Raw genomic sequence first — 26,042 nt, forward strand, 5'->3', positions numbered from 1 at the left:
CTCACTAATCCTCAACAAGTTCCAAGCACTTTAATTTAACACCCCTCTTTTTTTGAATTTTCAGGCTGGTGTACAGCCTTTGTAAATTATTCAACCTTTTTCTTGTAGCCAAAATTCAAGTCTTTTTTTTTTCTTCAATTTATTTACAGTATAAAGTGATGAATCTTCTGTATGGTTGTGAGGTGTTGAGACCTGTCAGATATGGCCCATCTTTCTTCTTATTCAGTTTCATTACCTTTATAATGGTACAGGAGAAAGAGCTCTGGATCTGGAGTATGTTCAAACCTTTCTCTGTTTCTTCCCCGTTACATGACCTTGGTCATTTGCTTTCACTAAACTTCCCTGAGTTTGTTACCTTAGCTACAAGACACGAATACAATTACTTGTACTATGTACATCATAGAATTGTTGTGAGGAATGCTTCTTAAACCTTAAAGTGCTACTAGATCCGTACAAATTGATGTTAATCATGGGTTGATATTCTAACATCCACTGACACTGCCAGGTAGATGGCAAATGGCCAGTTTAGGCAGTATTTCCTGAAATGCGTCTCTATCATAGAACATGATTGATCATAGTTTGCTTAAACAGTTATCATAGGATGAGCCAAAAGGGGAAGAAGAAATATTTCCCTAAGATGCAGCATGACTTCAGCTGATATAGAACAGATGTGATTTGCTGAGAAACAGCACATGCAGATAGCCCAACCTGGCATGTAGCAATCACAGATGGGATGGTCCTTTTTGAATAGGGTGTTGTCCTGCAGACTTATGGACTGCTCATGGTTACAAATAATACCAGCTGTTGCAGATCAGATTTACAATAACAACAACAGCAACAAAAAAAAAAACACCCCAGCACAATCATAGTACAGACTTTACTGTGTGAGCTGCACTGAAATGAATTTTGATCACTTTGATCACCTTGATCACATGTCACAGAAATCAATGAATGTTTATTGAACACACATTCTTTACAGTGCATTGTGTTAGGCTTTGTAGGAAATATAAAGAGGCCTATAAATAGCTCCCTTCCCTCTAGTAGCCTAGAATCTAAGATGATGTATCCATGAAAAGATAAACAACATAATTAGGTGACGTGGTAATGAGTGAGATGACTGATTCTGTTAATAAATGTTGTAGAAAAAAGTTCACTGGGAGCAGCTATGTGGTGCAGTGGATAGAGTAACAGGTGATGGAGTCAGGAGTTTCTGAGTTCAAATCTGGCCTCAGACACTTACTAGCCGGGTGACCCTGGACAAGTCACTTAATCTTGATTGCCTCCAAAAAAAATCCATTGGAAAGGAAAGATACTTGTTGGGCCAGAGCGATCAGAGAAAGCTTCATAAGGGAGATGGTATTGAAGCTTGGCCTTAAATAAAAGTTTGAATTTAGGTATTTGAAGAAGAATGAGAAAAGGACCAGAGGGACAATTTGTAGGAGACCAAGTCAGTATTTGTAGGAGACCAACTCAGCATGGGTTCGAACTTTCACTTGCGTGCTATGCAGCCCAGGGGAGGATTGGATAAAGCAGATGGTGAAGGTAATGCAGGGTTCAGGATTGGCATGACAGACATGGTGCCAGGTTAAAGGGATTAGGGGAACCTAGAGGCAGGGCATCACTGAAATGACTAATTGGCTGGGCAGTGAGTCAAATGTAGTCCAAGGGGATTAACGGACTCAGTAAATTGAAGTTCACTGAATGTTTAAAGATCCAGGAAAAAGTAAAAAGTAGATTTGTTGGGTGTGGTGGGCAGAGAAACAAGACATCTAATTGTCATTAGAGAAAGGGAACAAACCAGGCACCGAATTCATTGAACAAGGTGGAGTAGCGTCTTAGAGGCCAGTTGACAGTATTGGAAAGGGTGTAAGAAAGGGTGCTATAGACAAATTGTGGAATTAAAATATCAGAGCTAGAAAGTTCCTAAGATATGATCTAGTCCAACTTCTTTTTTTTTTTCTTTCTTTTTGGAGATAATTGGGGTTACATGACTTGCCCAGGGTTACACAGCTAGTAAGTGTTTAAGGCTGCATTTGAACTCAGGTCCTTGTGATCCCAGGGCTGATATTCTATCCACTGGACTACCTAGCTACTTCTCAACTTTTTCATTTAAATTGGTACCCAGAGAGGTTGTACTTTGCCCAAGGTCATATGACTAGTAAATGTCAGAGTTTGGACTTGAACCCAGGTTTCCTGTGGTCTTTATTTCTTTCCTCTTTCTTTTCAGTTCCAAAATTTCTCTTTCCCTTTACCCCATCCCCTGCCCATTGAGAAGGCAAGAAATACAATCCCCATTATACATAGGAAGTCATGCAAAGCACATCCTATGGTCTTTTCACAATAGATCATAAGGATGGCAAAAATATAACATTAGGAAGAATCTCATTATGGTTGGTGGCATAAGAGCAAAGGTTTGATCTCACCTGTCAATTTAGTGAGACCTCTCCTGAATGTTAGTGTCATTTGATAGTGCAAGTCAGATGGAAAGGGAAGTTAAAATAAGCGAGGATTTGTCCATCATATAGTGGATTTCTGCAAGGTATGGTGTAAGGGGAGTGGTTGGATTGAACTGAATTGATTTGTGAGGCCAAGGGCAAATGGTAAGGTGTAATGCTTTTGTTGAAATTGAAAGATATGGAGAGCCTGGTTAAAGAGACATAAGGTGAGGAGAGAGGGGAACCAAAGTGTAGGCATTAGTTATGGGAGTGAGAAATGTAGTTTTATCACCTGAAGAGAGAGTAGAGATGTGGGTGAAAAATCTATCATACAGAGTACTGTAAGAGTGAATGAATGAAATACTAGTGTTGGCCTCACTGATTCAGGAACATTCCATGTGTATAGAACTTCTGTGGCTGTAGAAGGGATGATGTCATGAATCATCAAGCCATAACGAGGACAAAGACCACCGAATTTGGAGTCAGAGCGCAAGGAAAGGGGATAAATATTTATTAAAAGCACCTACTGTGTGCCAAGCACTGTGCTGAGCTCTTTCCAGATATGATCTCATTTGCTCAGAGGACCTAGATTGGAATGACAACTGTGTTACATACTACCTGTGTGACTTTGGGAAAAATCGCTTTACCTCTTTCAATCTCATCTATAAAATAAAAGTCTCAGACTTGATGATTCCTAAGAGATCATCCATTTATACATGGATGTCTGGTGAACCCCTCTCCTTGAGATTTTTATGAATATTGCCATCTTTAATGTTACATGCAACCAGGGCTAATGTGTATCTGTTAGTGCACTTTCCAGTGTTATCTCTTAAGTCTTATTTTTCTTAGTTCCTTATTAAATTTCTTTGCCCAGATTATATCTGTAATCCATTTCTTCTGTTTTTCTAAATTATCCCCTAAATTCTTCTCCATCATTTTAATGTGAATGATAGGTCCCTTTAGCTGGTTTCCTAGTATTTTATAGCTCTGGATAAAGGATAATTTTTCTTTAAGAGATGGCCATGCTATTGATACACAGCAAGTATCATTGATTTATTTTTTCAGCCACCATTTATTAAGCACCTACTGTATTCGAAGCCTTGTGCTTGGCACTGGTAGAGATACGGTGATAATTGAGACAGGGACCCTGTTCACTTGCAGCCTACAATCATTTTACTTTTGTGTTGCTCCTTTCTGTTGAAATTAAAGGATGTGGAACCACTGAACTGGTGGAAGTCCCCAGCTTGCTGCCAGTGGAATATTTGGCGAAGTAATGAACTAGCTTTTGTTTTCCTGGTCTTGGTGTGATTTTTTTTGAAGGGATGTTTTCTTTTTCTGGACTAGCTCATTCAGTATTGAGAAAGCAGGAAAGCTAGCTTTCCTGTTCCGAGCAATGAACAAAAAGCAGGCAACGGATGGAGATATCCTGTTCTAGAATACTTGGTGCACCTATCTTACAATAATCTATTTCTTTAGTTTTTTTTTTCACTTTAAAATTATTTTATCTTATTTCAGTTAACAAGCTTTTATCTTCCCTGCCCCCCTCCCTGGCCCCCATTCAAAAGAAAACTAAACTTTTTAACACATATTCACAGAAAAGTAAAACATTTCTACATTGGCAGTTTCCAAAAATGTGTTTCATTCTGCATCTTGACTCTATCATCTGTCAGGAGTGGGGTAGCATGCTTCATCATTAGTCCTGTGAAATCAGAGTTTGTTACTGGATAGATCAGAGTGTAGTTTTCAATTGTTAAGGAAAGTAAGGAGAGGAGAACGAAAACAGTTAACTACTCTGAAGTTCATACCAAAATTGTTTCAAGTTTATTTATGATGCTTAATAAAGCAGGTGTGTGTGTGTGTGTGTGTGTGTGTGTGTGTGTGAGAGAGAGAGAGACAGACAGACAGACAGACAGACAGATAGACAGAGACAGACAGACAGAAAATGACAAGAATTCCTGGGTCAGACAAGTTGATATATGGTGCATGATATTTTATATCAACTAAGCTGTTGGGATCTAAGGTACCTTCCAACTTTAGTCTATAAATATGAATTTTTCTTTTACATTAGACTATACTAAATTCATAGGGATATATATATGTATGAACTATAAAAAAGGCATATTATTATCAAATTATATATAAATATTAAAGTTTATTTTCAAATGTTTTCTTGTCTTTGCTTCAGTACCTGAAGAATCTGTAATTTCATCCATGTAGACCAATGCAGTAATCAAATTAATATTATTATTGGTACTGGAAAGGCTGACCTGTAGCTCTTCTCAGTTTCTGTGACTACCTAGACCAAAACTCCCTTCCCTTAGCCACCACTTTCCTACTTGTGAGATATCCTGCTATTAGAATGAAAACTCTTTGAGGGCAGGAAATATCTCCCTGTTTGTAATCTTAGCAGAGTGTCTAGTACATGATAAGCACATAATAAATGCTTGTTGAATCAGTTGATTGGATCCAGAGCTGAGAGTTTTATGAGTTGCTGTGGCCAAAACAAATTGTCACTTGGGTAGCCAGATTTCTTGTGGTCTCTAAATTTAATTAAGCTCTTCCCTGCCAGGCCCTTGAAGGTTTTCTTGGCAGGACCTATCAGTCAGTCAACAAGCACCTTGCTTTTCGTGCCAGTAACTGTGCCCAGAACTAGGTACCCAAAGAAAGGCGAAAACAAGGTCCCTGTCTTCAACAAACTTTGGATACTGTTGTTGGGAGAGAACATGCAAATAACTATGTATATACTAGACTGGACCTGCGCAACTTGGTAGTAGGTAGGGGCCAAAATTAAAATAGGCTAAACTTCTTCGAGCCACAGAGAGGTTTTTAGCAGCCCACTTTCGAAGTAAAGGTATAATTAATGATTAAACTATTTTGCAAATAAACCATATTAAAAAAGGGAAATTTCAAATAACATCAATTAATTACTTATTATTTAAGATTTTTATTTATCATAAAATAATATTAATGTTTAAAAATTCCTTTGCTAAGTAGTATAAGTTTTGATACATTTTTCAGGTTTTCTAACTGTTTACATTTAGTTAGTGGGATTTATTACACTTCTTGTCAGCAATCAGTTTATTGTATTCTGGCATCATGATTGAAATAGATTTCTTTAGAAATCTGAAAACTTACCTTAGTAGCTGCCTCATTTTCTGAGTTTACTTTCTTGAAAAACCATTGTTCCTCACTGAGATTTTTCAACAATTTGGATGCTTTAATTTGTTTTCTATTTGGTGTCCAATTTGCTTAAGTCAGGATGTTTTGATTCAAAATGGCGACGAAAATTGTATTCCTTTGGAACGGCTAACATTTCTCAGCAAACAAAGCACATTTTGTCTCTTGTGTAAGTAAACAAGTATCTATTTGTCCACTCTGGATTAAACATTCTATGTTCTGATCCGATCTTCTGTTTCTTTTTATCACCTATTTTACAAAGTCACCCCAAAAACTTTCATCTTAAAACCAAAAAATTTCCACAGCAACTGCTCAAATAAAAGGAATACTATACTGAGTGTCTGACCTTGGAGGGAGTACCAGACACTCATGTAATTTGGATGGCAGCTGCGCAGCGAGGTAGGGGAAGAAGCCCTTATGTTATTGCTGCTCATTGCATAAGGAATGTCAGCTGCATTGGCTCATGGCTACACTCACTTTGTCCCCATTTAACGGTAGTAACTACCAAAAATACAGCAAAAAGATACGATTCTTGCTCCTCTCAGACTAGAAACAGACTGATGATGGTTGGTTGCGGTAAGTTCACGTGACAAACAGGAGAGAATGCATAGTGGCAACCCATCCTCCAAATTACAAAAGGGGCCGAGTGGTGACTCATAGAAGGTGGGTTAAGCGGGGCATGGACAAAGCACTCGTTACATTTTTACTTTCTTTTACATCCTCTACATTTTTTGAGGGCCACCTGAAATCCTTTGGTAGATAGCAAGCAGCCTGAGGGCCGTATGTTGTGCAGGCCTGTACATATATAATATAAATGGAAAGCAACCTCAGAAGGAAGTTACTCAGTGATTGGAGACTCCAAAAGCTGAGATTTGAAGCCAGGGAAGCCAGCAGGCCAACATGAGGAGAGAGAGCAAACTGACATATCTTTTAAAAACAGGGCGTGAGGTGGAACCCCTTGGCCATGGGAAACACCTAAAGAATATTTCTGTGGAGGATCACACTAGAAGTGATACTTAAATGTTAGGTCTTTAAATACACGTCTTTTGAATGGAATTGAATACACCCACAAGGAGGCATCTGAGCGAACATTAGAGAAAGCCTCATAAATAAAGCAGACAAAAAAAATCAACAATAAATGAAACCATCCGCAACCCTTGGTGAGTAATATTTACAAATGAGGTATCTTTTACTGGGTCTTAAGGCCTTTAATTCTGTGTTGCCATAAATTTCTGTCAATTTACAAGAGAATGGGTAGGGCTGTGAGAGAGGGAAGTGGGTGGAACACAAGATTAGCCATCTGAATTGGTGATGAGGCTTGTACATCAGGAAAGATATAGTATATAGTACAGATGAAATTGGACTTGGGGTCAGAACACCTGGGCTGACGCCCCAAGTCTATTACATATCAGTTGTGTGATGTTGGGCAAATCACTGAATCTCTTTCGTTTTCAATATCCATGTTTGTAAAATGGGTGTTATATAATTTTAGAGTTTATATTGTCCAACTCATTTTATAGTTAAGTAAACTAAGACCCATGGAGACTAAGAGTGATTCATACAAGGTTACAATTTTAAATGGTAAAACTAGAATAATTAGAACCTAGGTCTTCTGTTTCTTAGATTATGGTTCTTTCTGCTACAGATAATAATTTTTATAACCACTTTCCTCTCTCTTCTTCCCTCCCCATTACATATCACCTTTTTTCAAACTGTGTTCTGAAGAAACTATGATATTTCATATAATAGTTCCACATCAGTAATATTTTCTTCTCTAAAATACTAAATTTGAAATTAAAAACCTTAATGTTTATTTATATGGTAATATTTGTTATGAAAATAATCCCTAATTTGTCTAACTCCCTCATTTTATTTCCTATATTAGAGGCAAGTAGGTTGAATAGTGGGTAGAGAGCAGGGCTTGGAGTTAAGAAAACCTGAGTTCAAATGCAGCCCCAGACACTAGCTGTGTGACTCTGGGCTGGTTAATTAACCTCTTTCTGTTTGCTGAACCCTAAGTGAGGACAGTAATAGCACCTGCCTCCTAGGGTTGTTGTGGCTCAAATGAGGTGGTATTTGTTAATTGCTTAGTGCTGCCTGCTCCATAGTAGGAGCTTAATAAATGCTTACTCCTTTCCCTTCCCTTTTCCTATAGTCTATACCTCTAGCTTCTAGTTCCCTTGACCAATATATTCTAAGCCCAAAAGCATTCTGTGATTAAATTAGTTTGAGAAATGGGATGTAATGGGATTTGAACTGTCATTTCATTGGTACAGGGAATTCCAGATGCAGAAACCTGCTCTTCCAATGCATTTCTTCAATTTTTAGAATAAGAGTTCCTTGGAACCACTAATAGGTCAAGGGACTTTCCTGGATTCACATAGCGAGGATGTGTCTGGGGCAGGGCTGGAGAAATGACGGATCAGATGAGCTATTCATGCATTCATTCAAGTGTTTATTAAGCATCTACTAGGTACTGTGTATACTGAGACATAAACAAAATAGACCCTCCCTTCAAGGAGACTATATTCTATTGGAGGTGGAATAATATTTATATAGATAAATACAGAATAATTTGGAGGTGAGGGGGACCACTAGCAACTCAAAAGGAGTGAGGAAAGGTCTAATACAGGTGGAGGGACTCAAGCTAAGTTTACTGTTTGGGTATGCGAGACAGTTGGTCTGTGCAAGGCATGTAGATAGGAAATGATAGACTGATAAATAATATAAAAGATGTGGCAATAACACACTATAATAATAGCTCACATTTATGTAATGATTTAAGGTTTACAAAATGGTTTTCTCATAACCCTATAGTATGAAAGATGGCATAATCCCCAATTTTAGTTAAGGAAATTGAAACTTCAAGAGGTAGAATTCAAGGTTATTAAATGTCGGAGCCAGGATATTCAAATCCAGGTTTTCTGCCTTTGAATCCAGTGGTCCATCTGCCATTATTAGGAAAATCAAACGTAGTTTAATGTTACTTGAAGCCTTATAGGAACCCTACGCCATTTCAGAATTATATTCAAAGCTGCCTCCCCAACCAACCCCTTTCAAGAAATATAGATAGGGAATGGGTGAAAACTATGGTAGATGAATGTAATGGAATATTATCATGCAATAAAAAAAAATGATGTATTGAGGTATAGCATAGTAGATAGAGAACTCTCCTTGAAATCAAGGAGACTGGGTTCAACATTCTATCTCTCACCCTTGGGAAAGCTTGTACGGACTGATGGAAAGAAAAGAAACAGGACCAAAAATAACAATATACATAATGACTACTACAACCATGTAGATGAAAAGATCACTAAAAGGAAAGCAAATTTTAGGTATCTGAAAGAAATGAGTATTTTTTTAGTATTTTTTCAAGGAAACCGATAATGTAACACATCTCCTGCTGCATCAGGGAAGCAAGGAACTTACCGGAGTATAAAGTTTTATATGTTGTCAGAAATAGGCATTGCATCAAATATTTTTGCTTAATTCTTTTTCTTTTTCTTTGTTACAAGAGAGGGTTAAATTTGGAGTGTGCGTAGGGGTTTTATTTCCCATAAGTGACTGGTGTAAAGGGAAAATGAATCAAACTTTTTTTGTTTTTTTTTTTTTTTTTAAGTGGCAGCTTTATGTACATAAGCATAGAAGGAAATCGAAAACATTTTTCTCTTGAGTTTAATGATGTCACTCAACGCCAAATCTAATGGCTTTTTCATATACCTGTAGGATGTTAGAGGTGGAAGGGGTCCTAGATATCACCTCTTCTGACACCCTCATTTCCTTATTTGGGAACAGATCTAGACATCGGTTTAGAGTTTTATAACTAGCAAGTGGCAGTGTTGGAATTGAACAGATTCCCCTCTGTGTGCTTCAGTTTCCTCATCTGCAACATGAAAGAGACTAGAGCAAGGATTTTTACCCTGGGGTCCGTGAACTTAAAAAAAATTTTTTTTTAATAACTAAATTTCAACATAATTGTTTTCCCTCGTAATCCTATGATGTTTATGGATTAAAAAACATTATTCTGAGAAGGGATCTACAGTCTTCTGTAGATTTTCAAAAGGGTCCCTGGACTAGAGCAGTGGTATCCAACTCAAATAGAAACCAGTTTATGTAGAGGTGCCGCTAAACCATGTATAAGGATCCCTCTAGGCGGCATATTGACTTAGAAAACCACATAACCGCATATTAACATTACCTTTATTCTATTGTATGTATTTTTATTTATTTTTGTCAAATATTTCCCAGTTACATTTTAGTCTGGTTAAGCCAGTGGTCAATGTTAGACATCTCTGGATTAGAGGAGCTATAAAGTCTTTTCCAATTTGGCTATGAGTCTATGATTTTAAGTGGAGTTGTGTAGCCTCAAAAGGCAGCAGGGTTCCATTGCAGAGGAAAAAGCCTGCCCAGGTACGGATTGGGCTAGAATGATCTCAGAGGTTCTTTCTAATTCTGGGAACCAGATATTCTGTGTCTTTACATTTAGTGCAGTGATCTCTCCACTCTATCAGGCTACCACCTTCTCATTCCTATTTTGTTTGCCCCCTCTACACATTTGACATTGTTGACCACTTCTTGGATCCTTTCTTCTCTATTGACTTTTGGGATATTCTACCTCTTCTTTCTCCTGCTATTCTTCTAATTACTCCTCAGTCTCCTTTACTCCTTTTCATCCTCTTGTTCCTGTAGTAGATGTTCCCCAAAGCTCTGTTAAAAAAAAAAAAAGATGGGAGAATAAGAGAGAGAGAGAGAGAGAGAGAGAGAGAGAGAGAGAGAGAATCGGAGGGGTGGGACCAATCAGAGAATATTATATAGAAATGCCAAACTGAGCCTTGAATGAGAATAAGACAGAGATGATGAGGGAGAGCATTTCTTGCACTGGGGCCAGATTTGAGGTGTGCTGTATATGAAGCAGCGTAGATATGTTAAATTTTGGGAATAAATGGCAGCCCCATTTGACTTCAATGTAGATGTATAAAAGGGAATAATGTGATAATATAAAGCTAGAAAGGTGGAGTCAGATTGTAAGCTTTAGTGTCAGGCTAAAGGGTTTGTTTTTTATTATAGAGACAGTATTTAGCCATGAAAGGTTTTTGAATAGGGGAGGGACATAGTTAGTTAGCAGGTGTAGCGAACATCTCCCCACTTACCTGTTTCTATCCTTCTTTATTGATGTCTTTCATTTTTACATCACAGCGATTTTTGGCTATCTCCTTCTCTCAGATTTGTCCCCTCACCTCCTCATGGCCTTTCCTTGTAATTAAGAAAGAAAAAGTTTAAGCAAAACCAACTGTCACATAGAATGTGTTTGACAGTTTATGCAAAATTCCATTCCCATAATAACCCACCTCATAAATGTCTCATAAATGATAGTGGTCTATTTCCTCATCTTCTTCCTGAGGTCAAGATTATACATTCTTTTTCCTTAGAAATATCATCTGCTTCTCATCTTTAACCATCATATCTATGCATATGACTCTGAAGTCTACATCTTTGATACTAAACTCCCCGTCTCTCATGAGCTCTATCCTCATATGTTCACTGCTTACTGGGTGTCTCCATTTGGATGTCCCGCCATTACCTCAAACTCAATATGTCAAAACAAAACTCCCCCTCTTCTTTCTAAAATTGACTCCTCCTCATTTGTTTTAGATGAAAACCCATTTCACTAGTCAATCAAGATTGAAACCTCAGGTTCATCTTTAATTGCTTCCCTATCCACCACATATAATCAGTGTTCAGCTTTCATTGACTCTCCTTCCATTATATCTTTTGCATTTGGTTCCCTCTTTTATCTTAGTTTAAGTCCTCATAACTTCTCACCTGAACTATGATAATACCCTCCTACGAAATGATTTCCCCAATGCCAGACCTTTCCCTTCAGTCCACTTTGTAGATCCGCAGCGTTATGTATTTAGAGCTTGAAGGGACTTTAGAGACCATCTAGTCCAGCTCCTTCATTTTGCACATGAGGAAACTGAGGCCTGGTGAGGTGAAATGTCTTGCCCAAGATTATGAGGGTAGTAAACAGCAGAGCTGGTATTCAAACCCAGATTAGTTGACTTCAGATCCGGTAAGCTTTCTACTATGCCACACACAGTTTGATCATGTCACCTCTAGTTTTAAAAATTGTTAGTGATTTCCTGTTGCCTAAGAATAAAATCCAATTTTTTTCTCCAGGAATTGAAGTCCCTCCATAATCTGGTTTCAATATATCCTTTCATTTTCTTTTTCCCTTCCTCTTTTCCTTCTTTTCCCTTCCTTCCTTCCTTACCATCCTTTTCCTTCCCATTCATTCCCATCCTGTCCCTGTCCTGTTTTCCTTTCTCACTCAGGCTTTAAGTGTGGCCACTCAAGGGCACAATCCCATTACTGACCAGCATGGGAGCTTTGACCTGCTCTGTTTCTGACCTGGGCCGGTTCTCCTCTCCTTTGACAGCCTGATGGGGCTTACCCAGGGGGGCTTACCATGTTGGTGTTGGATTTATTGCAGACACTTGAACAACTTAGCCCACTATAGCTCAGAACTCCTGAGCCCAAGTGTCCTACCAGGCTCAACCTCTCCCATGGCGGGATTACAAGCCTGTGCTGCCATATCTGGCCTAACATATTTTTTAAATCTTATCTGATGCTACTCCTTCCCACATGCTCTATACTCTATACAGTCAAACTTCAGTGTTCTTATTCCATCCTTAAAAGTCTTCTCTTCCATCTCAGTCTGATAAGAGTCCTATGGAACCGCAAGTTCTAGCCCTAGTACTATCTCTTCCATGAAGCCTTCCTTGATTTATCTATTTGGCTCCCCTAGTGTGCTACCAGGCACAATGCATGTTGAGTTTTTTTTTTTTTCCTTTCCTTAAGCTGTAAATGACTTTTCATGGTACCTTATTTTTCTTTTTTATCTAATATATTCTTCTTCATAGTGTACTCATTTTTATATGTGTCATACCTTCCTTATTAGATTCTAAGTTTCATGAAGGCTGGAATTCATTTCTTAGTATGTGCCACCCCCTCCCCTTTACAAATTTCAATTTTAATTAGTTAGTGTAGGGGGAACATTACTTTGTCTTCATGGCCCTGTGTGCCATGATGTACTAACAATTTATAGATATTCTGGCAGTCAGGGTGAGAAAGTTTGATGTCTACCTAAATATTTATGCAACAGCTGTCAGCATAGCAGTCCATCTGCTTCAGTGTGTGAAGACAGAAGAGAAAATTTTCAGGTGTGTCATAGGGCCAAACTATCTTGGGTTAACAGTTGTAAAAGTATAAATATATAATTCAAGGTTAATAGTTTTAAATTCGGAGTCCCAGCTTTGAACTGGATCAGAGACTGGGTTACTTTTTGGGTCTAATGTGGTTGCCATTAGCAGATTGGTAACTGACTGCCTGACTTCTGTCTAATAGGTGCTCCAGAGGGGAATCTCTGCAGGGCTGATAGAGTAGAGTGTCAGATAAGTAGATTTTGTCTGACCCTGCCAGCATCCTAACATGACCATTGACTGCACCAGATTCATACAGTAAAATATAGAGGAAAGAGCACTGGACTGGGAAGCCAGAGACCTGGGTTCTAAACCGGGCTCTTTCACTTGCCATATGATCTCTCTAGACCTGAGTTTCCATCTGTGAAATTGAAACTGCCTTCCAACTTGGATAATTCTATGGTCTAACCCTTTCAGTCTTCCTCTTCCTTTTCAGTGCCTTACTTGACTAGTGTTAAGTGAATAAATGCCTCCAGTTTATTGGACAACCGAAATTCCTTTTGGATACAACTGATATACAGAATATGGAATATTTGGCAACAGAATATGGGGTCAATTCACTTAGGTAGATGAATGCTTTGGTTTTGTATTTGTTAGTCTATGGTTTCAGACTGTTCTTTGTTGAAGTTACCAAGTATTTTTCTGATTTTCTGGATAACCAAGAACTTGGTTTTGACATTTGATGTATATCTGTCTTTTGGGTTGTTAGAAGTGTACAAGTTGTAGAAAGAAATGATATAATTGAATCTTAAGCCGCTTCCTCCCTTCTTTCCTTCTCCTCTCTCTCTTTCCCTCCCTTCCTCTCTCTCTCTCTCTCCCTTCCTTCCTTTCTTCCTCTTTCCTCTTCTTGTTCTTCCTTCATTTCCTTCCTTCTCCTTTCCTTCCCTTTCCTTTCCTCCCCTCTCCCTCCCTTTCCTTTACTTTTCCTTCCTTCTTTCCTTCCTTCCTTCCTTCCCTCCTCCTTTCCTCCCTCTTATCACTTCCTCTCCCTTTAATTCCTTCTTTCTCCCTTCCCTCCTCTCCTTTCTCTTTCCCCCTTTTTTCTCCCTTTCCCTCTCTCTTTCTCTCTTCCTCTCCTCCCTCTGTCTCTTTCTCTCTCCCTCTGTCTCTCCTCTTCTCCTTCTTTCCCTTTGCTAGCGTAGCACATGGCTGGTTTTGGAGCTGTGCTGGGTTAATTTACCCATTTTCTGAAAATGCACAGATGTCTCTGCCTAGAAATTCATAATAGTCATTATATCACGGCCCCAGTCACTGAAAATTTCTTATGTATATTCTGAAATGTCTTTTTCAGTGTCTGGCTTCCATCTGCATTTCAAATTCAATTCCGCAAATGTTTATTAAATGCAGGCAACGTGGAAGGTGCTGGTGAGACAGAGAGATAAGACTCAGACCTTGCTCTCAAGGAGTTTATAGTCTAATAGTTAAAGACTGCATCAGTTTACTAGTCACTTCCGGTAGCCAACCAAAAATTATCTACAAAACTTGATAGGATGGGGTTGGATAAATAATAATAATCTTGTTATCACAATGTGATCACGTGTGTTGTTATTAGAGATAAAAATGTATTCTCTGTCTCTCTTCTCACCTCTGCCATCTGCTACACATTTGAATTTTATCACTGCTGATTGAATTTTTGCCAAGTTGACTCTTCTCTTGCAATCTCTGTCAGTTATCCTTCTTTCAACAAAGATAAATCTCAGCTTTTATATTCGTCAGGTCTCCCTCCACACACCAGAACAGCTTATCTATTGCCAAAATAAGCTTCCTCTTTCCTGATTTCACAGAATTTTCATTCTGTTTTGAATCCTTCCATGTGCCCCTCTTCACCTTCTCCACCTCCCCTCATCCCTCACAAGCTTCCACTTAAAAGCCTAGATTTTGTTTTTTAAGAAGTCCATAAGAAAAACTAACCCCATTGTAGGTTGACTTCCAACTGCCCTTTCATTTGTTAATGACAAGTATACCCATCCTCTAGTATCACCACTCCATCAAGGCTATATCACAATAATTAATATAGCATAACTAAATCCTGTCTTAATTTGACAGAATCCCATTATAATCGATTGTCAAAAACATGGTAGATGCATGTTGATTGACTGACTCATTGTTCCTGTGATACCATGCTGATTGCTCCAGAAATCAAGTCAACAAGCATTTATTAAACTCCTTCTGTGTGCCCTGCACTATGCTAAGTACTGGGGATATGAAGAAAGGCAAAAACAGTCTCTATCCTCACAGTCTAATGGGCAAGACTGTATGCAAACCTAATGTACAAACAATATGTATATAAGATAAATTTGAGATACTTTCAGAGCGTATTAACATTAACACTAACATTAAGGACTGGGAAAGGCTTCTTTCAAAAGCTGTAATTTTGGCTAAGACGCTAAGGAAGTCGAGAGAAGCTAGGATGCTGAGGTGAGGAGGGAAAGAATTCCAGGCTTGGGGCACAGCCAATTGAAAATGCTAGGAGATAGAAAGTCTTTTGTGAGTAACAGCAACAGCATGGAGGCCAGTGTCACTGGGTTGTAGAGAGGAGTATTCACTGGGTTATAGAGGGGAGTATCATGCAATAAAGCTGGGAAGGTAGAAAGGAACCAGCTTATGTTCACCATCATTTTTTTTTTTTAAACATTGTGTTTATGTTGAACCAATTGCTGACATTAGATGAAGACCTAAGGAGACTTTCCCCCTTTTAACTGCTTTTGTCACCATATGCCTAAATTCCTCTAACATATGAACCATCCATAGGGCAACTTTTTGTAAGCCTCTGTAGATATAAACTCTGGGAGTAGCATACTTATGATTGTCATAGTGAAGTCTAGTTTCTTTGCCTTTGTGGAATTGGTTGAGCTTTCCTTCTACCTGGTGTGCTGGGCTCTGGGGGAGTTTGAGGAAGGGAGAAATTGCAAAGGAAAGAGTGAGGGATTGCAAAGGAAGGAGTGAAGACAGTCTGCTTGGAAACCATAGGTATCAAAATTTTGGAGAGGATGCTGAATTTGGAGACAAAACAACCTGGGTTTCAGATCCCACGTGTGATACTTCATAGGTGGGTAGCTATGGGCAATCACCTAACCTCTCAGATCTTCAGGTTCCTCATCTTTAAAATGGGTATAATATATGTATTATATCTGCCCCATAGGATTCTTGTGAGGCTGAAATGAGAGAATTTAGTTGAAACGTTTTGCAAACTTTAAAAGTGCCGTAAACTGATGATGATTGATGATGATGATGATGATGATGATGATGATTCCATGTCAAGTTGGCTGAAGAGATCATTTATCCTTCCTTTCCTATTCTTGGTTGCCTAGGTTAAAGCATGTGGAAGAAGCAATGAACCTGGTTTCATGAGGGCCATTAATAATAACAATGCACATTTACGTATCACTTAAACGAATTCTAAAATTCTTTCTTTCTTTTCTTGTCTTAGCTCTTTGAGGAAGGTTGTGAAAGTACTACTATCTTCATTTTACTTATGAGGAAACAGGCTCTGAGAGATTGTGATTTGCCCATGATCATATAGACAGTAAGTGTCTCAGGTAGAATGTTGACCTAGGTCTCTTGACTCCAAGTTGACATGGACCCATTTTACCTCTTTGCCCACTGGGGCTTGTTGAAGGAATGAGAATGGATAAGATTGCCAAGTGAGAAAGGAAAAGAAAAGAGTTGAGGTCAGACCCTTGGGGGCATACACACCTGAAGGAGTCAGGAAGTAGTAGAGAGACCTATAAAAGAAGCAGAGCTGGTGATAGAGAAGGTGGGAAAACAAAGGCATGGTGATATTTCCAAGTTTGAGCCAGTTGTTAAATGCTTAACAACTGACTAGGGGCGTGTGGGAAGGAATGTACATACTACAAACTTTTAAGTTGAATCTGCATTATCAATATTTTCTCCATCACTTTCTTAAGTCTAGAGTCAACAGTTAACAAAACTATGAATCAAGCCCTGATTGGTAGCATTTGCTAATTTCTAATATGTAAATGTTCACAGTGAGAATTTAACAACCAGCTCTCTAGACCCTGTTCAAACCGACTCCAGCATACCAGAAATACCAGCCTGGATATTTCTGAAGCCAAGGGATGAACAGTTATAAGGGGAGGGGAATGTTAACAGTGTCAAAGGCTGCAAAGAAGTGAGGATTATAAAAAGACCATTGGATTTCTCAGGAGGTCACAGGCCTCGCCTCTGTTGACTGTCTCCAGTTTATTCTGGCCTGTGGCCACATAGTTGTTTTCAGTTTGTCGCCACTATTAGCCAGTGAGCTTCTTGAGAGCAGGGACTGCCTTTTACCTCTCTTCGTATGTTCAGTGCTTAGCACATTGTTATTGTTGTTCTTTGTCCTTCATTCTCAAAGGGGACCAAAGACATCAGGAAGGTGATGTCTTGACTTGCAAGTCAATTGGGTTTAAGTGAGGAAGAGCTGTACAAAGTCACCAGCTTCACTCTCTCATCCAGAGCCATCTGGGTCCAGTGGCAAGACATAGATCAGGATGACTGGAGATGGCTCCAGATGCAGTGGGAGATCTTAGCCTTTTTAAACTAACGTCTTTCCTGGGTCTCGATTTGTCTGAGGCAATGCCCTTTTGGTGATTAAGGCTGGGTAAGAAATGAGGCAGAGAATAGCATCTTTTACTTAGTCAAAAAAAAAAAAAAAAAAGCCAAGCCCCACTTGGTCATTGTTTAGGCCCTAATTGGCTCAGAAGGCTAGGTAAGAAATGAGGCAAAAGACAGCCTCTTTTACACACTCAATTTTTTTTGGCACGTGGAATGTGCTTAATGAATGCTTGTTGACTTGCCCATGGCCGCACAGTTAGTAAATGGTACAGGTAGGATTTAAACCAAAGTCTCTTCCTGATTCCCAGGTCATCCCTCTTTCCACTATACTACACTGGTCTTCGTAGAGTGGTGAAAAGAGACCACATTCTTCTTTAATGCCATGTGTACCTAAGATGTTGTTTTTAAAATTATTCATAGTAACACTGGTGGGGCAGCTGGATGGTACAGCATAGAGGACTGGCCTCATCTGGAGTCAGAAGGACCTGAGTTCAAATCCAGCCTCAGATATTTGTTAGCTGTGTGACCTTGGGAAAGTCACTTAACCTTGTTTGGCTAAAAAACAAACAAACAAACAAAAAAAATCCAACCCCCCCCTAAAAAAAACCAACCCCCCCCAACCCCACCAAAAAAACCTAAACCAAAAACAGTGGTGCTATCCATTGAGTCTCAGTAACAGGTTCAAATAAAAAGTATATTTAAAATTTTGTTCCCCTTTCCCTTCTTCCTTCTGACATCATGCCTTCTTTCCTTCTCCTTTGCAATTGAAAATGATACTGTTCATCTCTACCTCGTTGCTTCCTTCAAGCCCCAGGAAAAATCCCACCTTTTACAAGACGCCTTTCCCTCATAAAGGGCCTTTCCTCTGTTGATTATCTCCGATTTATCCTGTTTGTACATAGTTGTTTGCTTGTTGACTCCTCCATTGGACTGTAAGCCCCCTGAGAACAGGGACTGTCTATTCCCTTTCTTTTTATGCCCAGTGCTTAGCACAGTGCCTGGCATATAGTAGTTGATTAGCAAATGTGTCTTAATTGCTTGTTGTACCTGATGACAGAGCACCCCTACTGATATAGTTGGGAGCCTCCTCACAAACGGAGGACAGGAAAAGCAAACCTGATAGGTTGTAAGGGGGGTGGGGAGCTTGGTGATGCAGTGTTTAGAGTGCCTGGCCTGGAGTCAGGAAGACTTGAATTCAAATGTGACCTCAGACACTTACCAGCTTTGTGACCCCAGACAAGTCATTTAGCCCTGTTTGCCTCAGTTTCCTTATCTGTAAAGTGAGCTGGAGAAGGAAATGGCAAACCACTCTAGTATCTTTGCCAAGAAAATTCCAAATGAGGTCATGAACAGTTAGACATGACTGAACAACAACCACAAATATTTTAGTGGGTTCCATCACAGTTTTCTAAACACCCGAGGACATATAAAAGCAACAGCATAAGCTGAATTTCATTCTGTGTCTGTTTTTTCTTCCCACTTACAAGCAAGTCATACCTTAGTAAACTTTCAATTTCACCCCCTTTTTTTAGAGCAGTTAGAACTCCCTTATTGAATCTTTGGATCTAAGAATCCCTAAATTTGAGCTTAAAATAAATTGTCTGATTCCGTTTAGTTCAGTTCAGTAAGCATTTATTGAACATCTCCTATCTCTGCTAGAGGTACTATGCTAAGCTCTAGTTTCCTAACTAGGAATATCCAGGAATACAAAGATAGAAATAAAACAGTCTTGATCCTCAAGGAGCTTAAACTCTACTGGGAGTTTATAATCTGTTGATCTGGGAGTTTACAATCTATTGATCTGGGTTGTCAGTGAAGTCTAATGGCAAGAACAGGATTTGGAGGTCAGGAAGCCTTAATATTTCTGCTACTAAGTTGCTATGTATTTATATTACATCATTTGTAAGAGGAATAATAATATCTGAGCTTGCTTCCTCACAGTAGTATTAATAATCAACATTTTATGTAGTGCTTTACAGTTTTCAAGATGCTTTAAAATTTACAAAGTACATTATTCATTTGTGCCTTGGAATAGCCTTGTGAGGGCAGTAATACAGGCACTATTGTCTTCATTTTTCAGATGAGAAAACTGAGGCTTAGAAAGGTTAAGTGAATTGTCCATGGTTACTCAGTTAGTTCTTAGCAATGACAGGATTGTAACCTACATCTTCCTGATCCAGAGCCCAGCTCTTTAACCACTGTGCCACCCTTCCTTTCATCTCTAAGACAAGTGGATTGGACTAGATCATTTTTAAAGTTCTTTCAAAAACAAAGAATTCTGTGGTTCTCTAGTTATTTTGTGCTTCGTCTTGACTCCCAAATCATTGCTTGTATTGTTTTTTCAGTCTTGAAAACCTTTCTTTCTCTTCCCTCATGTCAATCTTTTCTATAAAGCTTTAAAAATGTTATTTGTTGAATTTTTTTTCATTATTATAAACTTAACCACCAGCAAGCACAAATATTCAAATGAGCAAAGAATCATACATAAAATAGTGAATTTCCATTATTTACACTTTTTAAAAGGGTATGTAAGTTTTAACAAAAAGGTAACAAAATTTTCCTATTTGTTTCTGTCCCCTTCTGGACTTTCTCTCCTTCCCCCTTTCCTGTATTTCCCAGGATTTTGTTGCTATCTCACGTATAGCATTAAACAGTTCTTTATATTGAAAAACCCCAGTGTCAGAGGTTATGTCTTGATATGTAGAATCTAGGTCACGTTGGGAATCTCTTATTTCTTTGACTCAAATGCTCCATTCTGGTGGATCCTTCCCCCTCCGTGTAGCCTTTAGTGAAGTATTTGGGGGAAAGGCTTTTTAGAGAGGAAACACATTGGTGCAAATTGAGCTCCTTTTTCCCTGGACTCCTGTAGGACTGTAGCAATTTACAATTTCCTTCCAGCTGGTGTTACTCTACCCACAGTAGACACGTGATAAATGTTTGTTGTTGTTGAATTGTGTTGCATCATTCCTTAACAGTTTTGTGTGTAATGTCCATTCAGAAAAATTGGAAGCTTCTGAAATGCAGGGACAATTACCTTATACCTCTTTTCTCTCTCCACAGGTATTTGTATAATTGCTAAATGTTTGAATGAATGAAACCAAATTAATATCAGGCTAACTGGGTAGGCATGAACTATGTGGGCAGGGAATGTGGCAAATGAATCTTTATCCTAAAGTAAATACTTGGTGAATAAATGAGGGTTAAAACATCCATTACCACCACAGGCTAGTTTGAGAAATGCTTCTTCCTTGTGTAACCTGTGGTTCCGGTACTTTTCTCCCATGTTTGGATTTGTCACTGTCCATTTGCCTCTACTCTGTTCTCTTCCATGCCTGTTCTGTTGTTTCTTGTTTACATCACTTTTTCTAGTCTTCTTGTTCTGTTTATTCTGATTTCATTTTATTCTTATTTCTATATTACCCAGATCGCACATGAAATAGCATTTTAACTTATATTCATTTTAGAAATGGATCTTCTTCGTTGACTTTTGCCTGTTTTCCCCTTTATCTGGTTTAATTCTTTATCTTGTTTAATTTTCATTTGTCTCCCAGTTTCCATTTAGCTCTAAAGATACTACCACTGTGTAGTCAGGCTCTGATTTCATTGCTGATTTGAGGGTTTGTGTCTGTTCTAGGGTGATACTGGAATTCTGATTAAAAGCAAAACACTTAATAGTGACTTTTGAGTCAAATTTAAAATCTCTGATTGACCCGAGGCTTGGGACTAAAATACCTCCACTTGACCTTCTTTGTTTAAATCTGCACTGTTGGGTTTAAACTAGAAATAGACCAGCTTAGAGAGGGTTTGCCAAGGCTGTTCTTTATGACTTTCTTGCATTACTGTTAACATAAAAGTTTACTCTTTCGGGTTAATGGAACTTTTTTTTTTTAAATTAAAATTAACACAGCCTCAGATTACTCCTGTGAAATGAATTTAAGTAGGACATTTTCATTACTTGAAATTCATTCTTTCATTCATTATTAATTATCTGCTATGTGCACTATGGTATAGTGGATAAGAGAGCCGAGGTTCAAGCCCTGACTTGAACATGCCCTATCTGTGGGGCAAATCACTTAATCTCTCTGTGCTCTGGGTAACTCTTTAAGACTATAAATTTTAGAGAAGCTGCTGATCTACATTGATAGAGAGGGAGTATCCTCATCTAAATGATCCTTGTACCAGTAAAATCACAAATCTAATCCTTATCCCCTACATGTAAGGCACTGTGTGGAACACCAAGGGAGACACTGAGATAAGTTAGTCACAAACGCTGATCTCAAGGACTTTACAGCATGGTATGGGAGATAATACATTTTCTGTTTTGCATTAGATGTATTTGCATACATAAGTGGACAAGAAAGGTACAAGACATTATGAGAATTCATGGGGAGAGACCACTTCAGACTTAAGGTGTCGAGCAAGAAAAGCTTCATGGAAAAGGGAATGTGGCAAAAACCCAGCAACATTTTTGTAGTAAAAAATGGAGAAGTTAGGGAGTTTACGCATGCAGAAAAGCATCTCACACTTGGCTTTCTCATGACACCCCCTTCTTCCTTAAAGTGTCTGAGTATGTATAATCTCATTTGTGATGCGATGTTTCAAGTATTTCAGCACCATCTGTTGGAGTGTTTTTTTTTTCTTTAAATACAGAATTAGCTTTATTCTTACAACCACCTGGTGTGTGCTGTGTTAGCAGGGTAGGGACACCCCTTTGCCCTCATAATAACCCTGCTTAGCTTGTGATATCTGATGGCATCAGACCACACATTGTAATCTAGCTGTGGACTAGGTAACAGCTTGAGGTCTCTGAGTTACAGTAACTGATACTGCAGAAAGCAGAATCTTCCACATGGTCACAGTAGCCTGTCATCTCACCTTTTGGTATTCTTTCAGTGACACATTCATTTTGAAAATTCATTAGTGTGTTTGCCTTGAGAGAAAACTTGAGAATATTTCTGGTCCAGTTGCCTTTTATAGAAAAGAGATCTTCTGAAACAATTCTGACTTTAAGGGAAATTTTAGAAAGTAAATTTCATCAAACATGTGGACTGAAAGAGGTGTTTCATAGATAGAAACTGTCTTTCCTCCCTTTGATACATTTTTCTTATGTAGGGAGACATGGTACTTTTTTCTTTTTTTTAGGCAATTTGGGTTAAGTGACTTGCTCAGGGTCTCACAGCTAGTAAGTGTCGAGTGTTTGGTCTGAAGCCGGATGTGAACTCTTGTCCTCCTGATTCTAAGGCCAGAGCGTATCCAGAGCGTTATCCACTGTACCACCTACCTGCCCCAATTTATGGTACTTGTTAAAGCAGCCTTAAGCAAATAAAATCCCTAAAATCTCTATTATTGTCTGCTTTCCTATCCACTTTATATAATATGGTTTTGAAGAGCACGGGATTTGGAGGCAGTAGTGGACCTGGATTCAAATCCCAGCTTTGCTTCATGATTTTGTTAACTATGTGATTTTTAGGGCACCTGGGTGGCACAGTGGCTAGAGCACCTGGCCTGGAGTCAGGATAATTCGTCTTCCTGAGTTCAAATTTGGCCTCAGATACATTCTAGCTGGGTGACCCTGGGCTGGTCACTTAACCCTGTGTTCCTCAATTTCTTCGGCTTTAAAATGAGCTGGAGAAGGAAATGGCAAACCATTTCAGCTTCTGTGCGAAGAGAACTTCAAATGAGGTCACAAAGAAATTAGACAATGCTGAAAACAGCTAAACAACAACAATGTGATTTTGGGTTAGTTCCCTTGGACTCAGTTTTCTCATTCATAAAATTGGGGTAGGGGCATAGGATTAGATAATCTCTAACCTCAGGTCATTTGTAGAACTAAATTCTGTGCTTTTATGAATTCTTGTTTTTACTTCTCATCTAAAACGTTCATCTAGATTCATTGGTTTTATGAGATTTTATTGCTCTTTCTCACTCTCACCAAAATCAGACAATAATGATACTAAACAAATATTGAATAAATGCTGGTGCCCCAGTTTGTATTTTCCACTGACCTATAATATAATATAATTACCACTGACCTATAAACCTACTTTTCCTACCTCTGTAATATCTTTTTGAATAGTCTAGGAAGGCTTCAAATTTTTTGTGATGAAAACATAAGAAAGGAAAAAGTATCACACTTTTGTTGTTGTTTTTGTTAGAATGAGTTTAACAGAGCTACAAAAATGTCAGATGGACTTTAGACCCAAGGCCTGACCATGGTACAAACATTAACACAGCATTTGGCCATTAGAAAGAGAGAGAGAGAGAGAGAGACAACCGTAATCCTACCCTGTCCATCAGGGTGTTGCCCTGAGGAAGGAATAATTTCAGTAATCACCATATCTTGGCTCAGTCTACTAAGGCCTTGGAGTTTAAAGGTATTGGACATTTGTTCTTTAAATCAGGACAGCAGTCTAAATCTGCAGCCACAGCAGTATTTGGCAGAAGCGGCTAGCTTCTGCTTGGAGAAATAATATAATGGCTAGTATTTACATAGCACTTTAAGGTTTGCAAAATGTTATGTTATATGTTAACTCATTTAATTACATATGTTAACTCATTTATGTTTTACATATATGTTAACTCATTTAATTCTCACAACAACCCTAGGAGGTAGATGCTATCATTACCCCTATTTTGTAGATGAAGGAATTGAGACAAACAGAGGTTAAGCGACTTGCCCAGGATCACATAGCTAGTGAGTATCTGAGGCAGGATTTGAACTCAGGTCTTCTTGACTCTAAAGCCTTTGGTCTATTCATTGTGTGAGCTAGACATTCTGGACATCTATGGATTGTATCACTTCCAGGTTTCCTGCCAGCTGGGCACATTTCACCATGCATGTCTTTGAACTGGAAGGTCTGGACTAGCCACAATGACTCACTCACAGGAACATCGCTGATAGGAATTTGGTGAAGGATCCCCCTTCTTGTCAATGATGACGAGACCTCTGAAAAGAATTCTCACACCTGCCTTTAATACACCATAATCTTGAGAAATAGTGTGTCTTGGGTCAGACACACATGAGATATTCATGGTTCCTGGTCCACCTTGCGTCTTGGGTGTGCTAACCCATGTAAGATGATAGAGAGTGGGAATTCACTGAATCGCCATTGAGTTGCCTAAATTTTTTGGTGTAATCATTGAAAATATTAATCTTTGTGGGACACATGAAGGTTAAGTCTCACTGGGGGTAAAAGAAGAAAACCATGTTTTCGTTTGTTTTTTTTTTTTTTGTAATCAGAAAGGTTGGTATCTTGGAATTGCCCGTGTGACATAACAATTCTATCTTTGAATTTAGAGCTGAGTACCCAGTAATGGCATTTCCTGTCAATATGCTGATATTAACCATTTTTCAGACAGTTGTTCTCTAAAGGCAAGCTTTTGTGCATAATTTTTGATAGTAGAATACCGCTTTATGTTCTCACAATGGATTGAGGGCCATAGAGAATATCCCATTTGTCTGCTGCATATTGATTTTTTAGAAATGCAGCTCTGAAGACTCACTCCAAATATAACATCTCCCATGGACACAGTAAAAATTGATAAGGCTCTGTGACAGAAGTGACTCTGGAGATAACTTCATAAATTCACCAGTTATGGACAATAAATGAGGTGTCAAAGAAGGGAGACAGATATTCATCTAAAGTATTAGCCAATATTGTGGAAGTTTTTCTATCCAGAGTCCAAACAAAGTAAAGACTGCTCCTTGATGGCAAGATTTTCTAAATGCTTCTCTTTGCATATGACATTATACCAATTGTATCAAGCGCTAGAATTCTACAAAGTGAGAAAGGACTTGTTCTACTTTGTTTGTAAAAACAAAAATGGATGAAAAACCCATAGTCCAGACTCTGACATGTAGCTAAATGGGCAGTCTATGAGTTAGTCCATTTTGTAAAGAAACTACAGATGTATGATCTGAGCCCCAGAGGCTAGCATAATTCCTTAATACATTTTTGTTGAATTGAATTGAGAAAATGGGCTTGATTACGTTTGGGAAATTGTGCAGTGCTTTCAGTGATTGCAAACAGTATATTGACACAAAAACCCTTTTCTTTAACACCGGTATTCTCCTTATCATGTTCTGTGGTGGTGAATGATGAAGCAATGTGATTATGGAATAATCAAAATTATAAATAATCCAAAGGGCAAAAGAAAGACACATGGTAGGCATCAACAGGCTACAGCAGATTGCTGGGTATGGTGTCCTTGCAAGAAGTGGTATAAACACATTATCGAGATATGTGTAACTTGGAAAGAAGACCAATCATCTAGTGAGAATGCACGGCCTGAATGATACATTAATATAACCCAAGGTTTTGAAAGAACAAGAGGGAGGTCTCCAGTGCATGGGATCATTGGATGGATTCTATGTAGAGTACTTAATGGAAAAAAAATGGACTGGAATCACACAGGATTCAAAGGCATGAAGGGATTTTGTTCTAAATCCATAGAATTGGTGGTGGGTGAGTCAGATGGTAGTTACTGTAAAGGAGTTTTGCGAAGGTGTCAAATGGCACTCAATTCTACTCCTTGGATTTGCCCTCCACTCTGGTGGTGATGTACTAATGCTCAGGGTTATGAGACAGTTCCACAGATACCACTGTAGGTGTGG

At 38.6% G+C, this 26,042-nt stretch overlaps 1 protein-coding gene and 1 pseudogene across 1 annotated transcript in view; one reads left to right on the top strand and one right to left on the bottom strand.

Moving 5' to 3' along the window:
- Positions 1-26,042, top strand: part of DOCK9 (dedicator of cytokinesis 9) — a 359,630-nt gene that overhangs the window by 31,292 nt on the left and 302,296 nt on the right. The window lies entirely within an intron of this gene.
- LOC114037302 lies at positions 15,014-24,702 on the bottom strand (annotated as a pseudogene).

Source organism: Vombatus ursinus, unplaced genomic scaffold, assembly GCF_900497805.2.
Source record: "Vombatus ursinus unplaced genomic scaffold, bare-nosed wombat genome assembly UNPS02010304.1, whole genome shotgun sequence".
In the NCBI taxonomy this organism is placed as follows: domain Eukaryota; kingdom Metazoa; phylum Chordata; class Mammalia; order Diprotodontia; family Vombatidae; genus Vombatus; species Vombatus ursinus.